General features: G+C 41.5%; 1 pseudogene; it reads right to left on the bottom strand.

Annotated features, from left to right (window-relative positions):
* Positions 1–380: 380 nt before the first annotated feature.
* On the bottom strand, positions 381–3,708 carry LOC147464174 (uncharacterized; annotated as a pseudogene).
* Positions 3,709–13,453: the final 9,745 nt, after the last annotated feature.

Genomic DNA, 13,453 nt, shown 5'->3' with positions numbered 1-13,453 from the left:
TAACATTTTTTTTTCTCACAAACCACTCTTTTATTTCAAAATGACTAACCATAAATTGATTAAGTGGGCATAAGTCATTGCATACATGCAATCATGGAACTAGGTGACCAATCACACTTCCCAAAATCTTAGAGGATTGAAAGGCATAAAGTTAAAAGACCATAGACATTTTTTCTAGGCTCAATCATGTGGAGAGAGAGAGAGAGAGAGAGAGAGAGAGAGAGAGAGAGAATTTGAAACCTTACGTTAGATTTACAAGTTACTGACTCTAAAACTTCTAACCTCACACATTCCCCAACACATGTGGGATACTACTCCTCTATTGTGGTTATGATTGCCACTAGCCAATAAGGTCTCTCAAACCTACCACACAAACTACCTCACTCAATCTGTACTTCATATTTCTCCTTGGAACCCTCCACTTTTGAAGCTTGAATTTTCAAGAAATTGTCCTTAATTTTTGCCTTGATTCCATTAACATCGACATTTTTTTCTAACTTAAGGGCCTTATGTGGTACACACCTCGTCATCCTTCTTGGATTCATACTCGGCTCTCACCACGAATCACAATCTTCCAACATTATCTTCACATCTTTCTTGCTCATGCCAATCAGGTCCATTCTAAATTTAAAGCACTTGTCATCCTCCATCACACCCCATGGCATGCGCCTTTCACACTAGTGGATGAAGTGGGCACATTAAGCGATGAGAAGAAAACGTCACCATGTCCATCATCTGCATGAGGGATGTGTGGTGCATGAAAGAGGCAGTAACGTTGAACAGGGGAAAAAAGAGGCTTGGAACAAAGTTCGTTATCCATCCTCAGTTGGCAATTTCTCTCTCCCTGCCACCTTGTGGTTGCTTATTAGCTATTGCTCTTTCAAGACTCATTTCAAGATGACCCTTGTTGGAGGCAAAATATCAAGCAGTGATCACAAACTCCTGACCAAAGGAAGAGCAAATCTTTAATGGAAGCTCAGAAATGACCTTGTGTGCAACCATGTGAGCATCCATGTTAAAAGACAGGGAAAGTGGTGCAGAGATGAGTTGAGATTTTGGAGAACAATTTAGCTCAGGGGGTTCACCTCCTAGACAGTGTAAGTTACCACGTGAGTTCAAATGAATGGGTTTTTTAATTGCAAAAAAATTTAAAATTTTAGCAAGATCATAATAACAAAAGGGGTTTTTTAATTGATTTTAGAGAAAACTCGTAAGTTTTGGAAGAAAAAGGGGTCATTTTACTACATTAAGCATGTAAGTAAAGGGATTTTTTTTAATACCCTTTGAATGCACGTTAGAGTAGTTTCTTAAAGGTCCACCCCTAAGAAATTTAGTAGGGATGGAGAGAACATCATGTATATGATGACAATGGGGAAACATTGAGAGAGAGAGAGAGAGAGAGAGAGAGAGAGAGAGAGAGAGAGAGAGAGAGAGAGAGAGAGAGAGAGAGAGAGAGAGAGAGATGCAATTATTGCTACCAGTATCCAACAGTTGATTCCCTCTCTGGTACTATTGGGTAGCATGTTAAAGCAAAGCATTGGGGTCGTCATCCTCAGGGGGTCACTTAATAATTATGTGAATATCACGTGAGTGTAGTAGAAGGAGTTATTAAATTTTAATTTTTCTCACATTTTCACATGTTAAAGGGTATCATAAATGGATTCGAGAAAAAAAATTATAGATTTAATAGAAAAAGGGTGTATTTCATTTGTAAAAAATTCACAGATAAGAAGTTTTAAAAATAGTCCTTGAACGCTTGTGATAAACACAATCTATGCATAGTGAACCCCCCAACCCATCATCTTGTGCATTGTGTTTACTCCAAGCTTCAAGTTTCAATCGAAAGACACATGTGTCATGCTTGGTGAGGGACGAGAGTTGTAGAGAGTGAAGGGAAGAGGTCTCAATTGCTTGGAACCTTGAAAAGCCCATCGCCATTGTAGGCCAATTATGTGAGAGATAGATAGATAGGTTTATTATTGTCTTCCTAGGGTCGTATTCATGGGTTCAAATATGTTCCATAGAAACATGTGATACACTCTATATGGAAATGATAAGTGATTCTGGATAATCCATCATTGTGGTGATAAGAGTCATAATTGAGAGCCCACACTATGGTTGGGAGAGGAAACTGTGTCGGTCTAAGTCATGGGGAGGGAAGCAAGTTTGGATGTAAGAAATCAGATGTGAGCAAAAGTTGAGCATTCTAATCGTGTGTGGTACACAGACTCTCAAACTTGAAATGAGCATAATTTGTAGAGTCAATTTGACTCTTCTTCATTGCCTAAGTGGGAGCTAAGCCAAATGGATGTGATAGTGCACATAGCACCGACAAAAAAATAGACTCAAGCATATAAGGGTAAGTACGATTTCCGCTTTTGGCAAAGAACATAGTTTTGTAGTCAAGGGTAATATGTGTGGTGTAATGTATGAAGCACGGCCCAACAGATTCCTCCCAAACGGAATTACATTGCTTCGTTCACTTGGTGTAATGCATCCCATCTCCGAAACCACTTCTTTACTTCTTGCATCCATCTCGTGCTCAAGATCTTGCTTTTATGTGTCTTTTGAACTTTTTGCTTGCTTCCCATGCAATTGTAGGAAGTCGATGTAAGGGGTTTTGACACAACTTATCATGTACTCTACAACCCTTTCCATGCCCATAACCTCCATTAAGATCCTGACTCAAGGTGTAGGGTCATATATTGGGGTGGGGGAAGAGAGAGAGAGAGAGAGAGAGAGAGAGAGAGAGAGAGAGAGAGAGAGAGAGAGAGAGAGAGAGAGAGAGAGAGAGTAGATAGATAGATAGATTGTATTATCGTCCACGGAGGTCAGATATGGCCTATGGGACCAAAAACAAAACATTACAAATGTGAGGGGATTGTGGGATACATCTTAGTTAAGGACTGAGGGTCCAAAAAGAAAGTTAAGATAAGATAAGATGAACAAAATCTATGCAGAAGGAGGTGAGGAGGGAGCCGGTTTGGGAGTTCGAAACTCTTGAATAATGGCTCTACCTCCTTGGTAGACTGCCCATTTTCCTGCTATGCGCGCTTCTCGCATCTTCTGTAGTTCTGCCTTCTTTTGCTTGAGTTGAGCGGGTGTAAGATCTTCTGCAAACCACACTTTGGTGTCCTTTAGAAGTCTTGATTGCTCAAGAAATTTGATCCGGTCCCTCTTGGTTTTGAAAGTGTAGATTGCATGATTGGTGCGATTCTCGTGTGCAAGAGAAGTGATTGTTGCTGGATCACACTGTACCATAGGGATTGCGGATTGGATGCGGGCAAATGACTCGCTAAACTTGGGATCCCCCTCCCCTTTCCAATCGCTTGGAAGCCCACCAATGCGAACGTTGAGGGCGATATCCTCCTGTCGTTGCCGTTCACGTAGCGTGAAAGCCACACGATCTTCGACCCTGCGAGAGATTACCTCTTGTACTTGAGTTTTGACCTCCTTTGTGACGGTAGTCTCTACTTCTTCTTTTGCCTTTGTGAGTTTGATTTTGATCTGTTTTAGCTCCTCCTCCTTGCGATTCTCTATTGTGGCTAGCCGAGCCTCGAAAGCTGCAAGCCTTTGTTTCAACTCGTCATTCTCCTTGCGGAGGCTTTCGACTTCCGTTTGAAGGCGGGTGATGTTGTCTACCTTCGGAGGTGTTTCCACGACTCCGGCAAAACTAAGCTTACTTCGAGACGCGGCCCGGGTAGCCATGAATGCAATGAGCTGCTTAGGTCGGAGTAGTAAAGACCGAACTTCTTGAAAAATCCGGCCTTCTTGAGGTCGCAGTGCAGAGACAAGACCTTAGGAATGCCAACCTTCTTGAAATTGTTTGAAGTCGCTCGGGTGAATCTCAAGCAGTGAACCAGGCCGAAATCAGACTGTCAGGCGGTGGTGAATCTCACGCAGCAAACCAGGCCGACATACCGAAATGAGCTAAACCTCTTCGAGGGGCCGAACCAGGTTGTCACATGCACGAGACATTCTCGCAGGGCACTTTGTCGCTCGCAGGGTTACACAGACGACTCTATCTCGCAGACGAGAGAGAGAGAGAGAGAGAGAGAGAGAGAGAGAGAGAGAGAGAGAGAGAGAGAGAGAGAGAGAGAGAGAGAGAGAGAGAGAGAGAGAGAGAGAGAGAGAGAGAGAGAGAGTTAGAAGAACTTTGAGACATTGTAGTATGCCATTTTTCCCTCCAAGCAATTTTTTGCTGAGAAACTCCAAATACTAGTTAGCTGGTGTGATTGGAGGTGGGGGATCCCCATGTGTCTCATGCAGGGGGATTGCCAGACTGCCAATAACTACACTTAACTAGGTATATTGGTGTGCCTTCATTATAGAATCTAATGATGTGGTGGAAAGTTATAATGTGAGAATTATTGTTGGACTTGGCCTCAAGCTTGTTTATTACTAGTCCTCAAGAGTTTAGAGGGTGAGTTCCATCAAAAGCCTATCACCAAGGCACAAAACTTGAGAGAGAGAGAGAGAGAGAGAGAGAGATCATTCATTTGTGTCTACTCTGCTTCTAGCATTTGGTCTAGAGCTTCAAAGATCCCTTGCCTTCATTTTTTATTTCACCTCAAGCTTGGCTCCTGCATCCTTCAATTCTTCATTTGTTTTTGAGTTTCAATGCAGCACGACACAATGCAATTAGAATTTGTGCTTGAGAGAATGTGAACAATATTTTCATAGATACAATTTCCTACCTCCAATGAAATTGAAATAGCTATGATCCATAAAGAACAATGCAGCAAGGTAGGACCAGATTGTGTCATATAAGTATGTGACCCTCCATGGATTGATGGTAACCACATGGCACATGGAACATTCAAAACAAACCGAACATTTTGTTGATAAAATTTTGTTGATCAATAGGTGTTACTTGTTTTGCAATGGACTCACTCATATGTGAATCATTGTGCTAAGAGGCTGTGTCATCCTCTTGACTATTATAATCCTTTTATTTATATTTCTCACAGTTATCCACCAGATAAAGAGCTTCTTTGATCAATTTATTTAGCGTCTTGCTCCTTATCATAGGTAGATCCTTCCAAAGATCCGCATGTCTAATTCCCTAGATAAAGATCAACATTAATTGTGCTTGCGTAGGAAGTTCCTCTCTTGGACAGAACTCTACATATCTCTTGAGCCGTAATGCCGCTTTGCATACTGATTCACCCTCTTTTTGTTTGAATCTGTGGATTTTTGAGACCGTATTGTGAGCTATGCCTTTCTGCAAGAATTCTTCTATGAATTCCTCAAACAGCTCATCTAGAGTCTCAAAATCCTGTCTTTCCACTGAGTCGAACCATGTACCTACGTCCTCTTCCAAAGTCAATCCAAATCCCCCAAACTGTGTCGCAAAATTTAAAACTTCCTCTGCTCTAATTACTCTTCTAAAAGTCGCTACGTGATCTCTCAGATCTTTATCTCCGACATATTTCTTGTTTACCCATTTCTGGATCTAGGATGGTCTAACTCGCCGATTGTCTACAAGTCTAACCATAGACTCTCCCAATGCTTCTCTCGCTTCAGGTCTCCTACTATGCCTAGGTTCTTCTTCAAAGGGATTAGTCATTCTTCTAGAAATTGTTCCTTGAGAAAGCATGTCTGTCATCTTTGTGATCACTTCATCTCTCATTATTGCTTCAGGTCTTCTACTATGCTTAGGTTCTTCTTCAAAGGGATTAGTTGTTCTTTTGGAAATTGGTCCTTGAGAAAGCATGCCTCCCATCTTTGTGATCACTTCATCTCTCGTTATTGCTCTAGAAGGGAATCCAGATGGCTCCCTTTTGGGAATTTGTGTAGGAATTCTTGTGTTAGGTGGGGTAATCTGTGGTCCTTCATTGACCAAATCTCCACACATTTTTAATGCAGTGCGTTGGTTTGTGCTTTCTACAGCTCTATATTCTCATCCATACTTGTCAACAACTATAGACTTCCACTGATAGGAGTTAGACCATCCCAGATCCAGAAATGGGTAAACAAGAAATATGCCGATTGTCTACAAGTCTAACCATAGACTCTCCCAGTCCTTCTCTTGCTTCAGGTCTTCTACTATGCCTGGGTTCTTCTTCAAAGGGATTATTCATTCTTCTGGAAATTGGTCCTTGAGAAAGCATGTCTGCCATCTCTGTGATCACTTGATATCTCGTTATCGCCCTAGAAGGGAATCTAGGTGGCTCCCTTTTTGGAATTCTTGTAGGAATTTTAGTGTTTGGTGGGGGTATCTGTGGTCCTTCATTGACCAATGTCCACCCATTTTTAATGCAGTGTGTTGCTTTGTGATTTCTACAACTCTGTATTCTTGTCCATACTTGTCAACAACTATAGAGTTCCATTGATAGTCGACTCCGTATGTATAGACATATAAGAGCTTGTAACATGTCAGCTCTTTTGGGTATGGCTCTGAGCACCTATAAAGGTTGACATCATTCTTGTAGATATGTCTATACAATCCTTCACTATCAATGCCTATCATCCAAAATCTCTCAACAAAATTGGTCTTTATCCACTGCAAGTTTGGAAGATCAATTGAGGGCGGATGCTCTCCTCTATTGTTGGGATCTCAAAGCTCGTGTAAGAGCTGAGTTTGAATCTAAAGTGTACATTATTTCTAGGCTTAAGTGCTCTATCTTTATGTAAGTAGACTTAGTCCACTGAATTCAGTGCTTTGGTCAAGGAAAGGTTGAAACTATGTCCAAAACCTTGACCATTTTCTCACAATTCTCTCAAATTGTCGGTTGTAGACACCCCTAACTTTCGGATGAATTTTGAGGCCTTAAACGACGTTTTTTCGGGTGCTATTACTTAGGGTTTACATAGAAAGTTGTGGAGCTACTCTAAAGCTTCGTTTTGATTTTTTATAAAAAAAATTGAATCCGATATCGGAAGCTCAAGATATGGCCAAAATATTTTCTTTTTTACTCAGCCTATGCCTGGAGATACCGAAAGCTCAAGCTATGGCCAAAATATTATTTCTTTTTACTTAGCCTATGCCTGGAGACTTTACGTGAATAATGTCTTCTGACTCAGATTTGCTCCAAACTTAAATTGTAGACTCCCCTTGATGTCTTCTACCCGCTGCAAGTCTCAGTTTGTGATTATGACCTTTATTTTGACATTTGAGACATTCTACGTGTAAAATGTCTTTTGTGGAAGAATGAGGTGACTTTTATCCCAATGATTCCTTATCACTCAAGCAACTCTCAACAACTTTCAGAATTCAATTTGGAAATCTTTTGGGCAAGTTATGATCAATACAAGCATGAATCTATCCAGATCTGTCTTCTGGCCTTTACAAGCTCAAATGAGCTGCAAATGCAATGAAATTTTTAACTAAGGACTTCTTTTATGCTCTAGGACATTGAGGTATGCCCAAATGTTTGTTTTGACCAAGATCTGGCCACTAAGACATTATACGCGTATAATGTCTTTTGGCTCAGAATGACATGAAATTTTGTAAACATGCTCAAAACATCATTTCCAACCCTCTTATGTGGTCAAAAGTGAAATTTGACTTCCAGATCTTGGCATGAGACATTATACGCGTATAATGTCTATGTGCTAAGATTTTGACAAAATTTGGTTTGTGAGCTTGTCTTGTGGTGCTTAACACCCTGGCATGCTCATATCTCAATTTTGGTCTCTAAAAGTGTGCTTTAGACATTATACGTGTATAATATCTAACTGGTCAGATGAAGCAAATTTCACTCCAAAGGTTCCTCTTCATACTAGCAACTCACAGCAAGTTTCAAAATTCTATTTGGACATTTTTCGTGCAAGTTGTGATCAATTCAAGCAATCACTTGCCTAGATGCATCTTATGGCCTTTGCAAGCCCAAAAATGCTTCAAATTTGATGAAATTTGGCATGTATGCTTCCTACATGCTATAGATCACAAGGGTGCACTCAGTTGTAACTTTTGACCTTAGATCTAGCCTCTAAGACATCATACGCGTAAGATGTCTAGGTGGTTAGAATTCGGTTATGTTTCTACCAAAGGTGCCCCTTGGTGTGTACAACAAGAATATGTACTCACAACAATTTTTGGACATCAAAGATACACAAAATCATCACTTTTTGACAAGGGAATCCCCTGAAAGAGTAAAATCCCCTTAAATCTCAATCTATAAGCCCAAATGAAACAAAATTTGGTGTATGTGCTCAACACAACATGCAAAAGATGGGTATAATGTCAAAAGTTTATCATACGCGTATGACTGCTGATGAATTTTTGGACAAAATTCATTCACAGGCATCCCCAAGTCTCTAGCACTAGTTTTCAAGCACTTCTACCAATTTTCATGCAAAAAAAGTGCTCAGAATCTGTAAGGTCTCTACCACCCTTGGAAAGGGGATTCCCATGTAATGGAATACATATCAGGCCATTTTGGTCATAAACAAAAAGTTACTATTTTTGGCAGTTTTTGTTACCATATACATGTGGTAGTGATGTGTGTGAACACACTAGGACCGCCCGGGCATTTTTTCCCTCTTTAGGAGGTTTTTTCCCCCGAGCATTGTATATACGCCCATCCCTCTAGGGCTATCAATCTTTCCATTGCACACTAAGTAACACACTCTCTATTGTGTGCCTTGAGCTTCCTTCGTCTTCTCCAAGCTGTGTGTGTTTCTATGCAACCCTAATTCCAACAATTGGTATCAGATCAGGTCATGTCCTCCCGGGCTTAGTCGCCAGCTACTCCAGCACACACCTGTTCACTTTCTCCGATTTCAGTGAGCTTTGGCGAGCGTTCGCAGGTCGACAAAAATTTTGGGAAAACTCAAAGAGCTTGGTCAGCTCAAAATTTTGATTTGGGCTCATTTCGGCCTCCGTTTCCACTACAGGCAGTACTGCACAGGCTATTTCGTTATTTTGTGCAGAATTTCTATCAGTGTCGTTTTCTGCATAACAGGTGCCTTATAGTCTTCTACGGTTTTTGCTATATAGCACAGGTTGTTCCCGCTCCGTTTCTCCTATTTTTGGGCAGTTTTCACATCAGGTGCAGCATTTACCATGACTGACAACAACAACACAGATGTGTTCAAGATGTTTGTTGTTGAGGACAGGTTGGATGGAGACAACTACCCTATGTGGGCTTATATGATGCAACATGTTCTTGTGTCAAAAGGTGTCTGGAACATTGTGCAGGGCATTGATGTACGTCCTGGTTCTGAGGATGTAGGCGATGTTGAGGATGTTGCAGGTCTTGCTGCAAGGATTGCAGCTGTTAGAGTTGTTTTGCCTACGGCAGAACAAGCTCGTTGGGATGTTAAGGATGCGCAGGCTCATGCATTGATTGCGTTGTCTGTGAAGCGCACCATTGTTCCTCACATCCGTTCAGCAAAATCTTCAAAACAGGCTTGGGATATTCTAGCAGGTCTTTATACAAGCCGCAATGAGGCTAAAATTGCTTTGCTTCGTAAAGAGCTGGAGTCAAAGATTATGCATGAGGAAGATGATATGGACACTTTCCTTGCTAGTGTCAAGGATATCAATGAGCAGCTTATTTCTGCAGGTGAAGTCATTTCAGACAGTTCCCTTGTGCAGACTGTTCTTGATGCCTTACCAAATTCCTACCAGACTTTTGCTAGTAATTGGAGACTGATGACCCAAGGAAATCCTGAAGTTGTCAAGTTTGATGCATTATGCACATTGCTGTTGCAAGAGTCACTTTCTAGAAAAAACAGGACTAGGCAGCGTGCAGTTGAACAGGTTTTATTGCTTCTCAAAGAAAGGGTGGTAACAGCAATGCAGCCACTTCTTATGGTTCTACTGCGAGTGGAAAAAATTCTGTTCCTAATGCTTCTGCTGGCAGCACTTCGTCTGGCAACAGCAATATGCATAATGCTGGTTGCAGCTTGTGCATAGTGATGTTTGTGGGCACAAGCAGGTTGCAGCTTGTGCATAGTGATGTTTGTGGGACCATGCAAACTCCGTCCTTGGGAAATTACCTGTACTTCGTGACTTTAATTGATGATTACTCCAGGCATGCATGGGTATTTCCGCTTAAAGCGAAGTCCGAAGTTTTTATGTGCTTCAAACCTTTTCTGGCTATGGCTGAAAATTTCTCGAAATGTACTATGGGCACCCTCCGTTCTGATCAAGGGGGGGAGTATATGTCTCATGAATTTAATGCATTTCTGGCTAGTCGTGGGATAAAACACCAATGTACAGTGCCTTATACACCTCAGCAAAATGGTGTTGCTGAGAGGAAAAACAGGTCACTGACGGAAATGGCACGATGTATGGTCAAAAGTCAAGCTTTGCCGCATTCTTTTTGGCTTGAGGCCATTATGTGTGCCACTTATGTACTTAACAGGTGTCTTACGAAAGCTTTGCAGTCTATTACTCCATATGAAGCATGGCATGATAAAAACCTTCTATTGAGCACATGCGTGTTTTTGGCTGTTTGGCATATGCTTTGGTGCCACAAGTGCAGCGCAGAAAATTGGATGATAAGGCTGTCAAATGTATTTTTGTTGGTTATAGTGCTGAAAGCAAAGGTTACATGTTGTATCATCCGCAAACAAAACATATTCTGGTTTCACGGGATGTAGTGTTTGTGGAAGATTCTGTTCAACCCTTGCTATCATGTACTAGAGACAGTAATGTAAGCTCACATGACATTTATGACACTTTGTTGCCTCTTTTCAGTGGTGGAAATACGAATGTAAGTTCCAATGAGGCAAATGTACAACCTATGGGGGTTTCTGAAAATGTTTTAGATCAGCCTATTACTAATGCAGATGTACATGATGTACTTGATGAGGAAAGGGCTGAAAATGAGCAGGCTAGAGGTATGCCAAAATGGTTGGTGCACACTTTGCGTGAAAGTAAATTGGATGCACCTTTGTCTAGTCGTACTCGTTCAGGCTCTCGCCATGCATCTTATGCATCAGATTGTTATGCTTTGGCTGTGTCTAGCTTACATGATGTTGAGGAGCCTCTGTCTTTTGATGAAGCACAGAATTCAAAAAATTGGATGGCTGCCATGCAATCAGAATATGATGCACTTATAGAAAATGACACATGGACTTTCTGTGATTTGCCTCTGGCAAAAAGGCCATTGGTACGAAGTGGGTTTACAAGTTGAAACGCAAGTCGGATGGTGAGATCGATCGCCATAAGGCTCGACTTGTTGCAAAGGGTTATGCACAGCAAAAAGGCATAGATTATGAAGAGACTTTTGCTCCCACTTGTCGTATGACTACTGTGCGTTTTCTATGTGCATTGGTAGCTCATTTTGGTTGGGATGTACATCAATCAGACATTGTTACTGCTTTCTTGAATGGTGACATATTTGAGGAAGTTTATGTAACGCAGCCTCGCGGTTTTGTCATAAAAGGACAATAGGACAAAGTGTGCAAACGTAACAAGGCTTTGTATGGGTTGAAGCAATCTCCTCGTGCTTGGTATGAGAAATCTGACACTCATTTGGTCAAACAACGCTTTCGTAACAGTCCAACAGAAAGCACATTGTATGTAAAGCGTGAGGGTGATGTACTTCTCATTGTGGTTCTTTATGTTGATGATTTGCTGATCACTGGACCAAATGAGAGACATATTTATGAATTTAAGGCTGATTTGAATGCTACTTTCAAGATGAAAGATTTGGGGCTGTTGCATCATTATTTGGGTATACAGTTTAAGCAGTGTGATGGTGGTATTGCCTTGTGTCAGAAAAGTTACATAGAGACATTGCTATGTAAGTTTGGACTTGAGGATTGCAAACCTATTTCCACTCCCATGAAAACAAGTTTGAAGTTGAGTCTACATGATGCTTGTGATCCTGCTGATGTCACTCTTTACCAAACTGCTGTTGGCTACCTCATTTATGTATGCAACACGAGGCCAGATATTCAGTTTGCAGTCTCACAGGTCAGCAGATTTATGCATAGCCCAGGGTCTAAGCATTGGCAGGCTGTCAAGAGGATTTTCCGCTACCTTAGTGGCACTTTACATCTTGGCTTGTTTTATCCCAAGGGGGGATCATTGCCGCCAGACTTACATGCTTTTTCGGACTCAGATTGGGCTGGTTGTTTTGACACGCGAGTGTCCACAAGTGGTTTTTGTTTCATGCTTGGCAGTTCATGTATATCATGGTTGAGCAAGAAGCAACCTACTGTGGCCACTTCGAGTTGTGAGGCTGAGTACAGGGCAGTCTTCACAGCTACGGTTGAGTGTGTATGGCTCAGACGCCTTATGGCTAATTTGGGTGTTGGACAGGACACTGCCAACACTATCTACATTGACAGTCAGAGCGCATTAGCAGTTGCGAGGAACCCAGTTTTTCATGCTCGCATAAAGCACATTGAGGTGCATTACCACTATGTCAGGGAGAGGCTCTCAGCAGGAGAGATCAGCTTGGCTTATGTGCCAACACAGGACAACCTTGCAGATCTTTTCACAAAGGCATTGTCTCATGAGAAGCTTGAAGCTTTCCGCAAAGCTTTGGGCTTACTCCCCTTTGTGGACTGATCCTGTCCTCAGGGCATGGCACTTCCCTTTACTCATGTGCCAGCTCTCGTTCACCGCATCACTCCAGGGGGGATTTGTTACCATATACATGTGGTAGTGATGTGTGTGAACACACTAGGACCGCCGGGGAATTTTTTCCCTCTTTAGGAGTTTTTTTCCCCCGAGCATTGTTTATACGCCCATCCCTCTAGGGCTATCAATCTTTCCATTGCACACTAAGTAACACACTCTCTATTGTGTGCCTTGAGCTTCCTTCGTCTTCTCCAAGCTGTGTGTGTTTCTCTGCAACCCTAATTCCAACAGTTTTTCCAGCTTTGATGAGCCAATGTTAAATATATTATTGTAAGATTTTCAAAAATAAATTTTTACTTGTTTATCAGTTTGTCCAAAAATAGAAAGTTTTGAGGTGCTTACACCCACCTAGACACGACCGTCTCGTCTAAATCTATCCCGTCTTGAATTTCCATAAAAGTAGTTGTCTATCTCGAAAACTATTGAATATAGCAGGTGTGCAGCTGACCCCTTAGTCTGTCATCCTCAAGCTCGTCTTTTAATAGCAAGTTTCAAAATTGAATTCTGACAAGCCAAGCTCACTTAGACAATTAAATTTCATCCTAATGTTAATAAATTAAATCTTAAGCCTAAGGTATGCATATGTATGCATGTGCATCAACATGTATGTACATGTGTATGTATGGGTATGTGTATGTATGACCATAAATGACCCATGGCCATAGCCCATCTCTTATGGTATGTTGACCCTAAGCATGGGTAAGTACATGAGGTGTATCACTCAATTGGGAAAAGGGGATGCCTCTAGTGGTAAGTGAGAGGCTTGTGACACCTCTAATCCTTCATTTGGCAAGAGGGGGCGAGCAAGGGAGTTATGGGCATGCCTTGGACCTCAAGCAACCTCCAAACCCTATATAAATTCCATTCACACTCAATTTTAAACACTTGAACACACTTGGAGAAGGG

This window comes from Adiantum capillus-veneris, chromosome 2 (assembly GCF_014529385.1).
Source record: "Adiantum capillus-veneris isolate H3 chromosome 2, ASM1452938v2, whole genome shotgun sequence".
In the NCBI taxonomy this organism is placed as follows: Eukaryota; Viridiplantae; Streptophyta; class Polypodiopsida; order Polypodiales; family Pteridaceae; genus Adiantum; species Adiantum capillus-veneris.
This window is presented reverse-complemented; position numbering and strand designations above follow the sequence as displayed.